Source organism: Pseudorca crassidens, chromosome 6, assembly GCF_039906515.1.
Source record: "Pseudorca crassidens isolate mPseCra1 chromosome 6, mPseCra1.hap1, whole genome shotgun sequence".
Classification (NCBI taxonomy): Eukaryota; Metazoa; Chordata; class Mammalia; order Artiodactyla; family Delphinidae; genus Pseudorca; species Pseudorca crassidens.
The window spans coordinates 117,437,761-117,451,339 of record NC_090301.1 but is presented as its reverse complement, the minus strand read 5'-3'; positions in this window follow the sequence as shown (position 1 = coordinate 117,451,339).

The following is a 13,579-nucleotide window of genomic DNA, read 5'->3' as shown; positions in this document are numbered from 1 at the left end:
AATAGAGTCCTCAGGAAAAACTGATATATATTATCAGTTATTGTATTCTGGGCTCTTGACTCATTGGAACTGTACTGTGAGATTTGATAAGTAATATATCCCCTCACCCTCCTCACACTCCCAACAATCCATCATGGTATCAATGGCTCTATTTTATAGAAAAAGAAACTGAGACTCAGAGAGTCTACTGAGAGTCACATAATTACTAAGTGGTAAAGGCTGAGATGCAAACCCACATGTGATTCCCAAGCACAGCGTTTTCCACCACCTGCTGGAAGGCACATACAGCACAAAGACAAATACCACATATCGTATGGCTGGAATGAGAGTCTTGCTTTCAGTTGTCAGGTGACTAGTATTTATTTCATCGGTCAGAGTTCAGCTCAGAACCCTCCACTTCCAGGAAGGCTTCCTGGACTAGACAGAACAAAAGAATAGACTCATAGAATTAAAATGTCAGCACTCTTACAAACCTTATAGGTCATCTTATTCACCGGTTTTCAATTATGTTTTGAGGAGTCCTCGAGGTTCTACTAAGTGTCCTTAGGAGTCACTGGGGGTGTGAATGAGTGAAGAGGTACCTAGGGGTTGGGGATTCAGACCTCCACACAATGCTACATCATTTCATAGGTACTTGTTACATATTTACACTTTAAATGTTGAGCTTCTTTCATAAAATTTCACTTGAAAAAGGGCTCTATAGCTGAGATTAGAAAAATAATAATGAATATATGTTGCAGGTTGAAATGCACTATTACTGTCCAGTGTTCTATTTTTATAGATAGGAAAGCATAAACACAGAGAAGGTAATTTCCTTGCTCAAGGTCACAAGGATAGATAGTATCAGGTCTCAGGTCTGAACTCAGGTCTCTGAGTTTCAATCCAATATTCTTACCAATTATCCATCTTTCTTCCTGACTCTCAGATCCAACCAGATCCTGACACTTCCTGATATAAGCAGATATATGCACATGTATTTAGGTATATCACATGAAAAAATACATAGATAGATCATACAGTAGTATATATTTAACCAGCTCCTGTGAACCAAGCTGTAAATTCATTGAGAGCTTAGACCACATCATTTCTAGAGCTTATGACTCTCATTGCCCATGAGCAGTCTAGCTCAAGGACACCCCAGAACAGGAAGAATCTCTTGTGAATCTTTATATTCCCAGTACCTAGCAACATGCCAGGCACATGGTAGATCCTCAATAAATGTTTAGAGAATTAATAAGTAAATCTGACGACTGGTTCTCAAGTCTCTGCTTAAATAATTCCAGTGACAATGAACTAATTACCTATAAAACAGCTCATGTTCTCTTGGGTAGTTCCAGGTGCTTTGTTGAGTAAAAATCTATGCCCCCATAGATTAACTATTAACAGACCAAATCCAACACTGTATAAAAATGACAGTGCATTATGATCAAATTGGATTTATTGCTTAAATGAATAGTTGGCTTAGCATTTTAAAATCTATAATATCATTCATTTCATCGACAGACCAAAAGGAGGGAAAAAATATATTAACAACCCTTGATCCAGGAAAGCATTGAAAATAATTCCCATCATTGGTAAAACTCTCAGTGAATTAAGAACACAACTAAGCATCATTAAATAGGTAAAGTATATCTGCAAAAGGATAACTATACAACAAGCATCATGCTTCATGGGAAGACATTAGAAACATCACCCTTTAATATCAGGAACAAGACAAGGGTGCCCACTCTCAATTCTATTCAATAGTTTTGCAAGACAGAGAGCTAGCATATTACAGAGCTCAAAAGACATTAATATTGTGAAGAAAAATATAAAACTGCTTTTATTTGAAGACATGATTAACAACATAGAAAATCCTAAGGGATCAATGAAAAATATAGAATTAACAAGTTAATTTAGCAAGGTTGTGGGATATAAATCCAATACACAAAAACAATTACATTTCTATGTACTAATAAAGATTTAAAAATAATACCATTTACACTAGCACAACATATACTTTTTAGAAATAAAATTTATAAAACATGTATAAGACTAAAAGACTCTAGACTAAAATCTGTAAAATATTGATGAGAAAAGTAAAAGGAGAATATACTATATTCATGGATCAGAAGGCTCAATATTGTTAATGTGTCAATTCTCCCTCAACTGATCTACAATTCACAATCCAAATCAAAATTCCAGCAGGATATTTTTTTAGAAATCAATAAGCTAATTATAAAATTTATGTAAAAATACAAAGGATCTAGAATAGTCAAAACTATTTTGAAAAAGAAGACAAACATTCCATTTTTTTAATGGGTAATATATTTGAAGAGACACTTCCAGAGAAGAGATACAAATGTCCAATAAGTGCAAAAAAAAAAAAAAAAAAAAAAGATGGTCACATCATTAGTCATCAGGAAAATATACAAATTAGATATGATTTCACATTCACTAGAATGACTAAAGACAAAAAGACTGATAAAAGGCAAAACTAATCTATAGTGACAGAAAGCAAAATAGTTATTGCTTAGAGCTGGGGGTGAGGGATTGACATGTGTAAAGGGACATGTGTTTTTAACTTTTTGGGGTGATAAAAATGTTCTGTATCTTTATTATGGTGGTGGTTACATGGCTGTATACATTTATGAAAACTCGTCAAAACTATCCACCTAAATGGATGCATTTCATTGTATATAATATACCACATTAAAGTTGTATAAAAAAATACCAAATTGACTATAGCAAGTGTTGGATGTAAAATAACTGAAACACTCATACTTTGTTGGTGAAAGTGTAAAATGGCACAACTGCTTTGGATAAAACTAAACTTAAAAGTACTCTCTGACCCAGAAATACCACTCCCAGGTATTTATCTACAAGACTTGAAAATAGATGTCTTCAAAAATATTTGCTCCAAATTAGCAACCACACCAAAGTTCATCAACAGATGAATGGATAAACAAATAGTGATATATTCATTCAATGAAATACTACTCAGTAATAAAAATGGACCAGTAGCAAATACACAGAATCATGAATTAATCTCATAGATACAATATTGAGTGAAAGAAGCAAAACACAAAAGAGTACATATGATATGATTCTCTTTATATGAAGTTTTAGAACCGGCAAAAGATTTATGGTTATAGAAATCAGATGAGGGGGTGCCTGGGGCAGGAGCAAGGGATAGTAGATGCAAATGGGCTGGGAACTTTCTGGGATGATAGGAATATTCTTTATTTTGATTGGAGTGGTGATTACACAGGTACCTTCATTTGTCAAAACTATACACCTAAAATATGTACATTTTATTGTATGTAAATTACAACTCAAAAACTGTTGAATAAAAATATACTGGAAAGTAGGAAAAATACTGCCATTATTTGAAAATGTTATAAAAAATCTGTTGGCAAATAATTAGAAATAAAAGAAAATATTAGCAAGATGAGTGGATATTAGAACAACTTTTCAAAAGATAACTCCATTTCTATACAATAGCAACAAATAACTGGAAAAATACTTTTTTAAAAAAGATCTTTTTTAACAGCAATATAACCTTTAAAGTACCTGAGAATTATCTTAACCAAAGATGTGCAAGACCTGTACACAAAAAACTTTCAAACGTTACAGCAGGATGACCTTAAAGATCTAAATAAATGGAGTGCAATGCCATGTTTTTGAATAGAAAGACTAACTCTATGAAAATGTCTAATCTTACCAAATTGATTAATAATTATATGTAATTGCAATCAAAATTCCAAGAGAAGTTTTTATAAAGTTACTTTAAAATGGTAGTACAATAGGACAAGCAAAAGAATAAGAGAGAGGAGGTACTTACCATAACAAATATCAAGACTTCTTGTGAAGCCAGGTTAATCAAAACAGTGTGGTATTGGCAGAGGATAAACTAGTTGACCAATGGGACAAAAACAGAGCCCTGGAACAGTTCCATGCGTATATGGGACTTTGATATATGATGGAGTGGCAGCACAGATCAGGAGGGAATGGAGGGACTGTTCAATAAATGGGAAAAGTGGTCATCCATGTTGTGGAAAAAAGAAATTTAATCCTTACCCCACAGCACTCACAAAAATTGGCTCCAGATGATTGAAGGACTTAAATGTCAAAAGCGAAATTTTAAAGTTTTAGATAGGTCAATAGCTTCCTGACTTTGGGAGTAGAAGAAGGATTTCTCAGGCAAGACAGAAAAATCATAAACTTTAAAAGGAAATATAGATCACTTTCAGGTAAAACATTTCAATTTACAAAAAAAAATTTGTTTAAGTGAAAAGAAAATTCACCAAACAAGAGAGGATATTTGTAACATATTTAGCTAGCTAAGGGTTACTGCCCAGAACTTACAAATATATTAAGAAAAAGACAAATAATCCAATGGAAAATGGGCAATACACAAATATTTCACGGAAAAATAATACAAGTGGACAATCAACATCTGAAGAGATAGTCAACCTCTTTGGCAACCTGGGAGATACAAATCAATACCACAATTGACAAAAAAAGAAGGCTGAAACTACAGAGGGTGGATGCACAGGCTCTTGGAGCACTGCAGAGGGGAGTGGGAGCTGGCATTGTCTTGTAAAATTGAATATTCACATACCTCATGAACCAGTAGTTCCTTTCCTGGGCATATAAGAGAAAAATTTGCACATGTGCACACACACAAAAAAAGTGTAGTAATGTTCATAGCAGTACCTGTTCATAGTAGTAAAAAACTGAAAACAAACCAAATAATAATTGTATATTCACACAATTGCATGTGATATAGCAAGAGAAATGAATGAACTCCAGCTACATGTGATAAAATGGATGAATATTTCAACCGATATTGAGTGATAAAAGCAAGTCTAAAAATACCAGAATAAAATACCCTTTATTCAGAAACTGCAAAAACAAGCATAATGAAACAACTTTTTGTTCAGCATACATAGATATGTGATGTATACACACACACACATATATATATATACATATCTACATACATATGTGTTGATGTATGTATAAGTCTATACATATATGTATATGAGATACATATATACACATATGTGTTGATGTGTATATGCATGTATATGTGTATATACACACATATATGATAAAACTGTATAAAATAAAGCAAGGGGATGACAGAGTTATTCACAGTAATGGTTACCTTGACTAGAGGAGGCAGGGGATGAGCACAGAAGGATGAGCACAGAGGGATGAGCACAGAGGGGATGAGCACAGAGGGATGAGCATTGAGGGGTGAGCACAGAGGGATGAGTACAGAGGGGATGAGCACAGAAGGATGAGCACAGAGGGGATGAGCACAGAGGGATGAGCACAGAGGGGATGAGCACAGAGAGGATGAGCACAGAGGGGATGAGCACGGGGGGATGAGCACAGAGGGATGAGCACAGAGGGACGAGCACAGAGGGACGAGCACAGAAGGATGAGCACAGAGGGGATGAGCACAGAAGGATGAGCACAGAGGGATGAGCACAGACGGATGAGCACAGAGGGATGAGAACCTAAGGGATGTTCTATTTCTTGGGTTGTGGAGGTAGGCAGAATAATGGTTCCCTGAAGATATCCGTGTCCTAATCCCCAGAACCTGTGGATTTGCTATCTTATAGGGCAAAAAGGGACTTTGCATGTTTGATTAAATTAAGGACATGGCATTGGGTAGGTGATCCTGAATGATCCAGGTGGACCCAAACTAATCACAGGGATCCTTAAGTGTGAAAGAAGGAGGGAGCAGGGTCGGAGTCAGAATGACGTAACAAAACCAGCTTTGTGGCTTTGAAGATGGAAGAGGCCATGAGCCAAGTAATGTGCACAGGCTCTAGAACATGGAAAAGCCAAAGAAGCAGATTATTTCATAGAGCCTCCAGAAAGGAATGCAGCCCTGCCAACACCTTGACTTTTGCTCAGTGAGACTCATTTCAAATTTCAAATTCTGACCTCCCAAACCATAAGATAAAAAATATCTGTTCTTTAAGCCACTAAGTTTGTGGTAGTGACTACAGCAGCAATAGGAAATAAATACAATAATCATTATATTGAGAAATTATACACATAAATAAAAGAAAGCCTCAAAGGGATCAAAGATGACAGGGTGTTATATACCAAGGATTATGGGGGTCCAATTCTAAAGTCCAAAAATAATCTTTTAACATTTTCATATTTATTTTTTAATTAATTTTTATTGTAGTATAGTTGATTTACAATGTTGTGTTAGTTTCAGGTGTACAGTAAAGTGAATCTGTTATACATATACATATATCCACCCTTTTTTAGATTCTTTTCCCATATAGGTCATTACAGGGTATTGAGTAGAGTTCCCTGTGCTATACAGTAGATTCTTATTAGTTATCTATTTTATATATAATAGTAGGTATATGTCAATCCCAATCTCCCAATTTATCCCTTCCCTGCTTTCCCCCTGGTAACCGTAAGTTTGTTTTCTATATCTGTGACTACTTCTGTTTTGTAAATAAGTTCATTTGTACCATTTTTTTAAAATTCCACATATAAGATATCATATGATAGTTGTTTTTCTCTGTCTGACTTCACTCAGTATGATAATCTCTAGGTCCATCCATGTCACTGCAAATGGCATTATTTCATTCTTTTTTATGGCTGAGTAATATTCCGTTGTATATATGTACCACATCTTTATCCATTCATCCTTCCATGGACATTTAGGTAGTTTCCATGTCCTGGCTTTTATAAATAGTGCTGCAATGAACATTGGGTGCATGTAACTTTTCAAATTATGGTTTTCTCCAGATATATGCCCAGGATTGGGATTGCTGTATCATAAGGTGGCTCTATTTTTAGTTTTTTAAGGACACTCCATACTGTTCTCCATAGTGCCTGCACCAATTTACATTCCCACCAGCAGAGTGGGAGGGTTCCCTTTTCTCCACCCCCTCTCCAACATTTTATTGTTTGTAGGTTTTTTGATGATGGCCATTCTGACCCATGTGAGGTGATACCTCATTGTAGTTTTGATTTGCATTTCTCTAATAATTAGTGATGTTGAGCATCTTTTCATGTGTTTTTTGGGCAGGATAGCTGGGTAGGAAGGGAGAGAGGCTGAGACTGGGATTTTCAGTTCTGACTCAACCACTATTACCAGGCACCTCTCTAGGTCCCAGTATCAGGATGATTAAACTGGACTGGTGATTTTCAAACTCACTTAGCAGAAAAACCCTCTTCTCACAAGGAATCACAAGTGGAATCCCAGTGATAAATGCCAAGCTGTTCTTCTTGTCGTGTAGTGGGAGAGGGAGCTGGACCAACCTGGGAGCGACAGGGGAGAGCAGCTGTGGTAATGGCCAACGGGGAAGGGAAGTGATCCCCAGATGCAAGAAGCTGGGAGAGTGGATCAGCCTTCCAGGAAGGGCTGAGCCTTGTAGGGCAGGGCCAGTTCCCATCTTCACCGTCAGTGGTAGTCTATTTTAGCTGAGTAATGAACAACTGCAAAATCTCAATGGCTTACAACAGCACACACTTATTCTCTTTCACATTGGTCTGTAGATCAGCTGGACCCTGCCTGTGTCAGGCTGCTGGTCAGGTACAAATATGCCCTACGTGTCTGCACTCTGGAACCATGCTCTTCTCTCAGCAGACCGTGGCGAACAGAAGGGCTGGCCACATCAGGGGTCTGCAGCATCATGCCTGCTCCTCCAGCATGTCACTTGGCCTAAACCAATATCAATAGAACAGGGAAACGTACTCCACAAACTCCATTGGGAGGGCTCACCAAGCCCAGCGGCCATGGGCCTGGGTATGTCATTCTGTAACAGGGAGGGAGTAACAAATTGGGAGCAGATCATAAAATCATGGATACTGTCCATGGGGCTCTCATAGAGAGGGGTCCAGTCTACACCACGGGCCCGAGCAGACCTTCCTGGAACTGGCCTCTCCACCACTGTCAGTCTGGTGGCAACTACTGGAAATGTCAGGATAGTTGGTGTCTAGGAAAATTAGTCTCTGTATGGTGTACCTCCAGAACCTAAATCCACCGAAACTTCTTTCACCTCTTGGGGGAAATGAGTTCCTTGTTGTTTATGGTAGCTACCACAGAAAAAATATTTGCTGTCTGAGCCATCCTTTGAGGCCTAAATTCTCCAGCTCACAGTAGAGCTATCCTTGGAGATTATTATAGCCTAAATCGTGTCCCCTCGCAAATTCATATGTTGAAGTCCTAACCCCCAGTACCTCAGAGTACGACCGTATTTGGAGGTAGGGCCTGTAAAGTGGTGATTAAGCTGAAATGAGGTCATTAGAGTGAGTCCTAACCCAATCTGACTAATAAAAAAGAAAATTTGGGCAGACGAGGGTGTTCACGCATATAAAGAAAAGACAGTGTAAGGACACAGCCAGAAGGCAGCCAACTGCAAGCCAAGGACAGAGGTCTCAGAAGGAACCAACCCTGCTGACACCTTGATCTTGGACCTTCAGCCTCCAGAACTGTGAGAAATACAATTCTGTTACAGAAGCCCCCCAGTCTGTGGTATCTGTTATGGCAGCCCCAGCAAACTAATACAATGATTATTGGGACTCTGCAGAGGGGGCATCCTTGCCCCTCCTGCCTCACCTGCCAGATGGAATATGCACACAATAACAGGCACCCCACGGTCAGGATAAGGAGATGAAGCAAGAGGGCATTGAAGCCCCTCTGGCCCTAGCTGTCCTCTTACCTCCTTTAGCCTCTTGTTCCCTGAGGCTAAAGCCTCTTGTCTCCAGGTACTTGATCCCAAAGTTCTCACTTTCTCTCCTCCCCACTCCACCCCCAGGTATGCAAAATTAGGTTTTAGGCATGCCTATCCTTTCTGTCCCCGGATGGCGTCACCACAGAGCCTTGGTTCCAACATCAGTCTCAGACACTAGATTTGTTCCTCCTCCAATTAGCGTAGCTGTGGATTCGCCATTCTGTTGAAATCATCGCAACCCAACAACGCCAAAGCTGCCCCTACAGAAGAAAGGGCCAAGAGGACAAGGCCTGATGGGCTCTCAACTCTCCCCCTTGACAGTGTCCCCTGTTCTCCGAAGCCCAGATCTATGGCGAGCCTTTGTTCCCCATCTGCAGCAACGTGTTTACTCCCCAGACAGGGAGAATGCAGTGTGACACCTGGAAAACAAGGACGTGGTGGATAGCAGCCTGCCCTGCTGCCTGTGCCCCACGGGTTTAAAGGATTAGAGGGTTCTGATGTTCCTGTCCTCTGAGCTAAACTCTCCACAGATGACCATTTTAGCACAAGGAAGATAGAAGGCAGTGGTGAGAGACAGGAAAGTGATGGGCTGCCTCTGATTTCCCTTCATCTGAATTGCTTTTGCAGGCCCTCTCGCTGAGATTACTCCTGTTTTTTGAGCCTTTGGGTTTGAATGGAGCTCTCTCACATCTCACAAGGGACCGGAGAGAGAAGAATGAAGCCAATGTCAATGGCAGGGTTGATAATCCTACAGCCATTGACTAGAAGAGCCCACCACTGGGCCTCTGCATCTGGTTAATCTGTTGTGTCCGTGCATACTATTAGCAGCCCTTAATTGATGGATTATTGACAGAGTGAGCAGGGGTGAGTGCTTAGCCTGCAGTGTGAGGGCACATTTAGGAAGATTTAATCTGCAAATGATAGACAGGGTGGAGTATCCTGGCTCTTCCAAAGCCCTTATCAGGCACTGGGTCAGGCCCAGGAGAAACAGCCTGAGGACAGCCCATGGCCTCCTACCCCATTGGTCCAGTCCTTTCAAGGCTCAGTACCTCCACACTCCTCCTAGCCCCATCCTCAGGTCTCCAGCCCATGCTGCTCTCATGCCTCCAGCCTATGCTCTCAGCCTTTTACATCTTAAATTCTACTCTAAATGGGCAGGATGGGAGGGAGAAGAAGGGGTGGAGGAGAGGAAATCTAACCATGGGCATTATAATTACTAATTTTAACATGGTGAAGCTCAGGAGAAGGTGAGGGATTACAAATAGATTTTCCTTTTGGCCTTTTGGATTTTCCACACCTGCTGTGTGGCTTCCCTGGAATCTTGCTGGGGGAGGCTAGCCCTACTGCAGTTAGCCCCACTGGCCTGGCTCTGAGAACCAGGCAAGAGCAAGGAAGAGGGGGAGGCAGATTCTGAAGGAAGAGGCACAGAGAGGAACCCCACTTAGTGATGGGTAGAGGAGAACTTGCCTCAGAGCAACTCCGGGTACCAGTCTCAGATGCAAACTCCGAAGAGGAAGGACTGATGGGATAATGTGTCACATGTACAAGTGAACGCGAGGACTGAGGGAGAATCAATTCTGTGTAATTCTTTATTTAAAGACCCACAGCCTAGCCTTTGTTTGCCTCTTTGCTTAGGATGCTTTTTAGTTAAGTCTCAGATCTTTCTCCTGTTTCTAAACTGCATGTGGGAAGAGATGGGAAACTCTCTGTGCCTCAGAGAATAGCTTAGCAGGTCCACCGGAGCTGTTATTTCTCCTGTGAGACTATTCTTCTCGTTCCAGTAGTCAACGAAGTGGATTCTTTGTCTTCCAGCTAGATGCATCATCACACAGAGATGGAGTAAAACATAAATAAGCTTGAAAGCTGTCTCCCTTCCTCTTAAGACCCAGGGGGCAAGAAAGCAGACAAGCCCAGACAAGGGAGGCACTTAAGGGCTAGAGTTCTTCCTCACTGCAGGCAGAGCACGCCTCGTGCTACCTGCCAGGCTGGTTCTTAGGGAGAGTGGTCCTTTCACAGCCAGCAGAGGAAGGGCAGCACAGCCATCAGAGGGACCCTGCAATACAACAACAGCCCAGGCCAGGTAAGGCAGTGGGCTGTTCCGCTGGGTCTTTTTTCTTGTAGGGGCAGCAGGTCCTGACTCCGTGTATGTGTGCTGTGGGGTATGGGAGGAAGCAGTCTAATTGCATCAAGGGTGACCATGTTGAAGAACATCTCAGTCCTTGAATAACAGTGTGCCCCTATTTCAATCTGCAGGCTTCCCAGGCAGCTAGACCAGAGCTAGAGACCAAGAATCCCCTGGTTTGATGGGAATGAACCGAGTGGTGGAGTTCAAGTCCTTCTCAAGTACATCAAGATGGCCAGGCATTCAAGAGTTGGAGCATCCCAGCAAATAAATCACTTCGACCCTTTTAAAATACAGAGTTCGGTCTTCCCTGGTGGCGCAGTGGTTGAGAGTCCGCCTGCCGAAGCAGGGAAGGCGGGTTCATACCCCGGTCCGGGAAGATCCCACATGCCGCGGAGCGGCTGGGCCCGTGAGCCATGGCCGCTGAGCCTGCGCATTCGGAGCCTGTGCTCTGCAACAGGAGAGGCCACAGCAGTGAGAGGCCCGCATACCGCAGGAAAAAAAGAAAAAAACAGAGTTAAAATCAACTTTCAAAGAACACTGGCATCTAAAACAGTCTACTGTATGACCAGGCTTTGTGTTAGCCAATTTGCCAGTGAGAGACTGCAAGCTTTAATTACCCTGAGGAGATAATGCAGTGGCCAAAGAGGGTCTTGTTGAAAAGTTATGCTTACTTGGAAAGACCAAGGATAGAGATTGCTCCAGCTATATGCAACTGGGAGCATGTTAGACTGCAAGGAGGTCTTTGCTGAACTGTGTAACTCTCTTAAGGTTGCTAGTGAGGAACCAATATGCCAGCTCTCGTTCTTATGACAAGCTAGGGGCTCCTGGACTAATTGTCTAGTTCAGGACAAAGTTACTCTTGAAAGATGGGATCTGAGAATCAACTATTATATAATTCAGGGCAAGGCATTTAATCTCACTAGACTCTAGTTTTCTCTACAATAGACTGAGAATTAGAATATATTCATGAGCTTGTCAACAAGGCAGCTTATGCATGGTTAAGAACTTACAAAGTGTTTTACAAACAGTAAGAACTTTTTCACTGTGCAGCCTTGAGATTCTAACTGATACATTTAGGAAAAGGGAAGGACAGTAGAGGCTCTGTAAAGGCAGGTCCCATTTCTGATTTGTTCCCTGCAGTATCCTTAGTGTCTGGTAGAGGAAACAGTGCACAATAAAATATTTGCTGAATGAATGAATAAAGTCAGCAGAAGAAGCAACTGGCCCACGGTATGTGGACTGTCTTCCTATTTGATGTCTTTGGTGCCAAATGTTTCTTTTTTTCTTTCCCTGAGCCTTTTAGGCCACATTGAGTCCCTGCAGATTTGCCTGCTGCCAGAATCTTTCTGGAAATTTCCATTCAAACAAATGGTTCCTTTAAAATGCCACCATTTCTGAACTCTAGAGATTCAGGAAGACAGAAGACAAGCTCAGAGGTTGGTCTTTGGTAGGAACAAATCCAGTACTCTAACAGGAAACGTATTCAATAATAGAGTTTGGTGACTATAGCCCTTGTCTGAACCATGTGTTCACCAAGTCCCTGCTTTGGCCTCCCTCCCTGTCTGCTATACCAGAGCTAAAGGGATCCCATTTCATTCTTACCACTCAAATCCTAGAAATGGTCAGGGAATCTTAAAAGCAGGGGTTCGAACCCACCTCCAAGATTCACTTCCAGGAACTCAAGTGATGCCTGGTCTCCAGCTCAGGCCAGGCTGTGTAGGAGGCCTAGAAGTTGAAAGAAGGGCATGTTCTTATTCAGGACTGAGAAACTCCCAAAAGCACGTATCAGGTTGCCAGGCTATGGCACTAGGGGCAAAAATTCAACAAAGAACAACTTCTAAGAGAAAACCAATATCTTCCCTGAAACTAAATGGAAGACTGAACGGCAAGAGTAAGTCAGTCAGTCACACCAAGCTACAAGAGGTCATGGAACAGCTCTGTTGCAGGAGTCAGGTTGCATGGTTCTGGTCCATTCTGTAATTAATTAGCCTCCTAACATTGAGCAACTCACTTCACTTCTTTTTTTTTTTTTTTTTTGAAATTTTGAATTTTATTTTATTTTATTTTTATACAGCATGTTCTTATTAGTCATCCATTTTATACACATCAGTTTATACATGTCAATCCCAATTGCCCAATTCATCCCACCACACTCCCAGCCCCCTGCGGCTTTCCCCGGAATGGTGTCCATACGTTTGTTCTCTACATCTATGTCTCAATTTCTGCCCTGCAAACCGGTTCATATGTACCATTTTTCTAGGTTCCACATATATATGTTAATATACGATATGTGTTTTTCTCTTTCTGACTTACTTCATTCTGTGTGACTGTCTGTACATCCAACCACGTCTCAACAAATGACTCAATTTCATTCCTTTTAATGGCTGAGTAATATTCCACTGTATATATGTACCACATCTTCTTTATCCATTCATCTGTTGATGGGCATTTAGGTTGCTTCCATGACCTGGCTATTGTAAACAGTGCTGCAATGAACATTGTGGTACATGACTCTTTTTTTTTTTTTTTTTGCGGTACACGGGCCTCTCACTGTTGAGGCCTCTCCTGCTGTGGAGCACAAGCTCTGGACACACAGGCTCAGCGGCCGTGGCTCACGGGCCCAGCCTCTCCGAGGCACGCGGGATCTTCCCAGACCGGGGCACGAACCCACATCCCCTGCATCGGCAGGCAGACTCTCAACCACTGTGCCACCAGGGAAGCTCCCATGACTCTTTTTGAATTATGGTTTTCT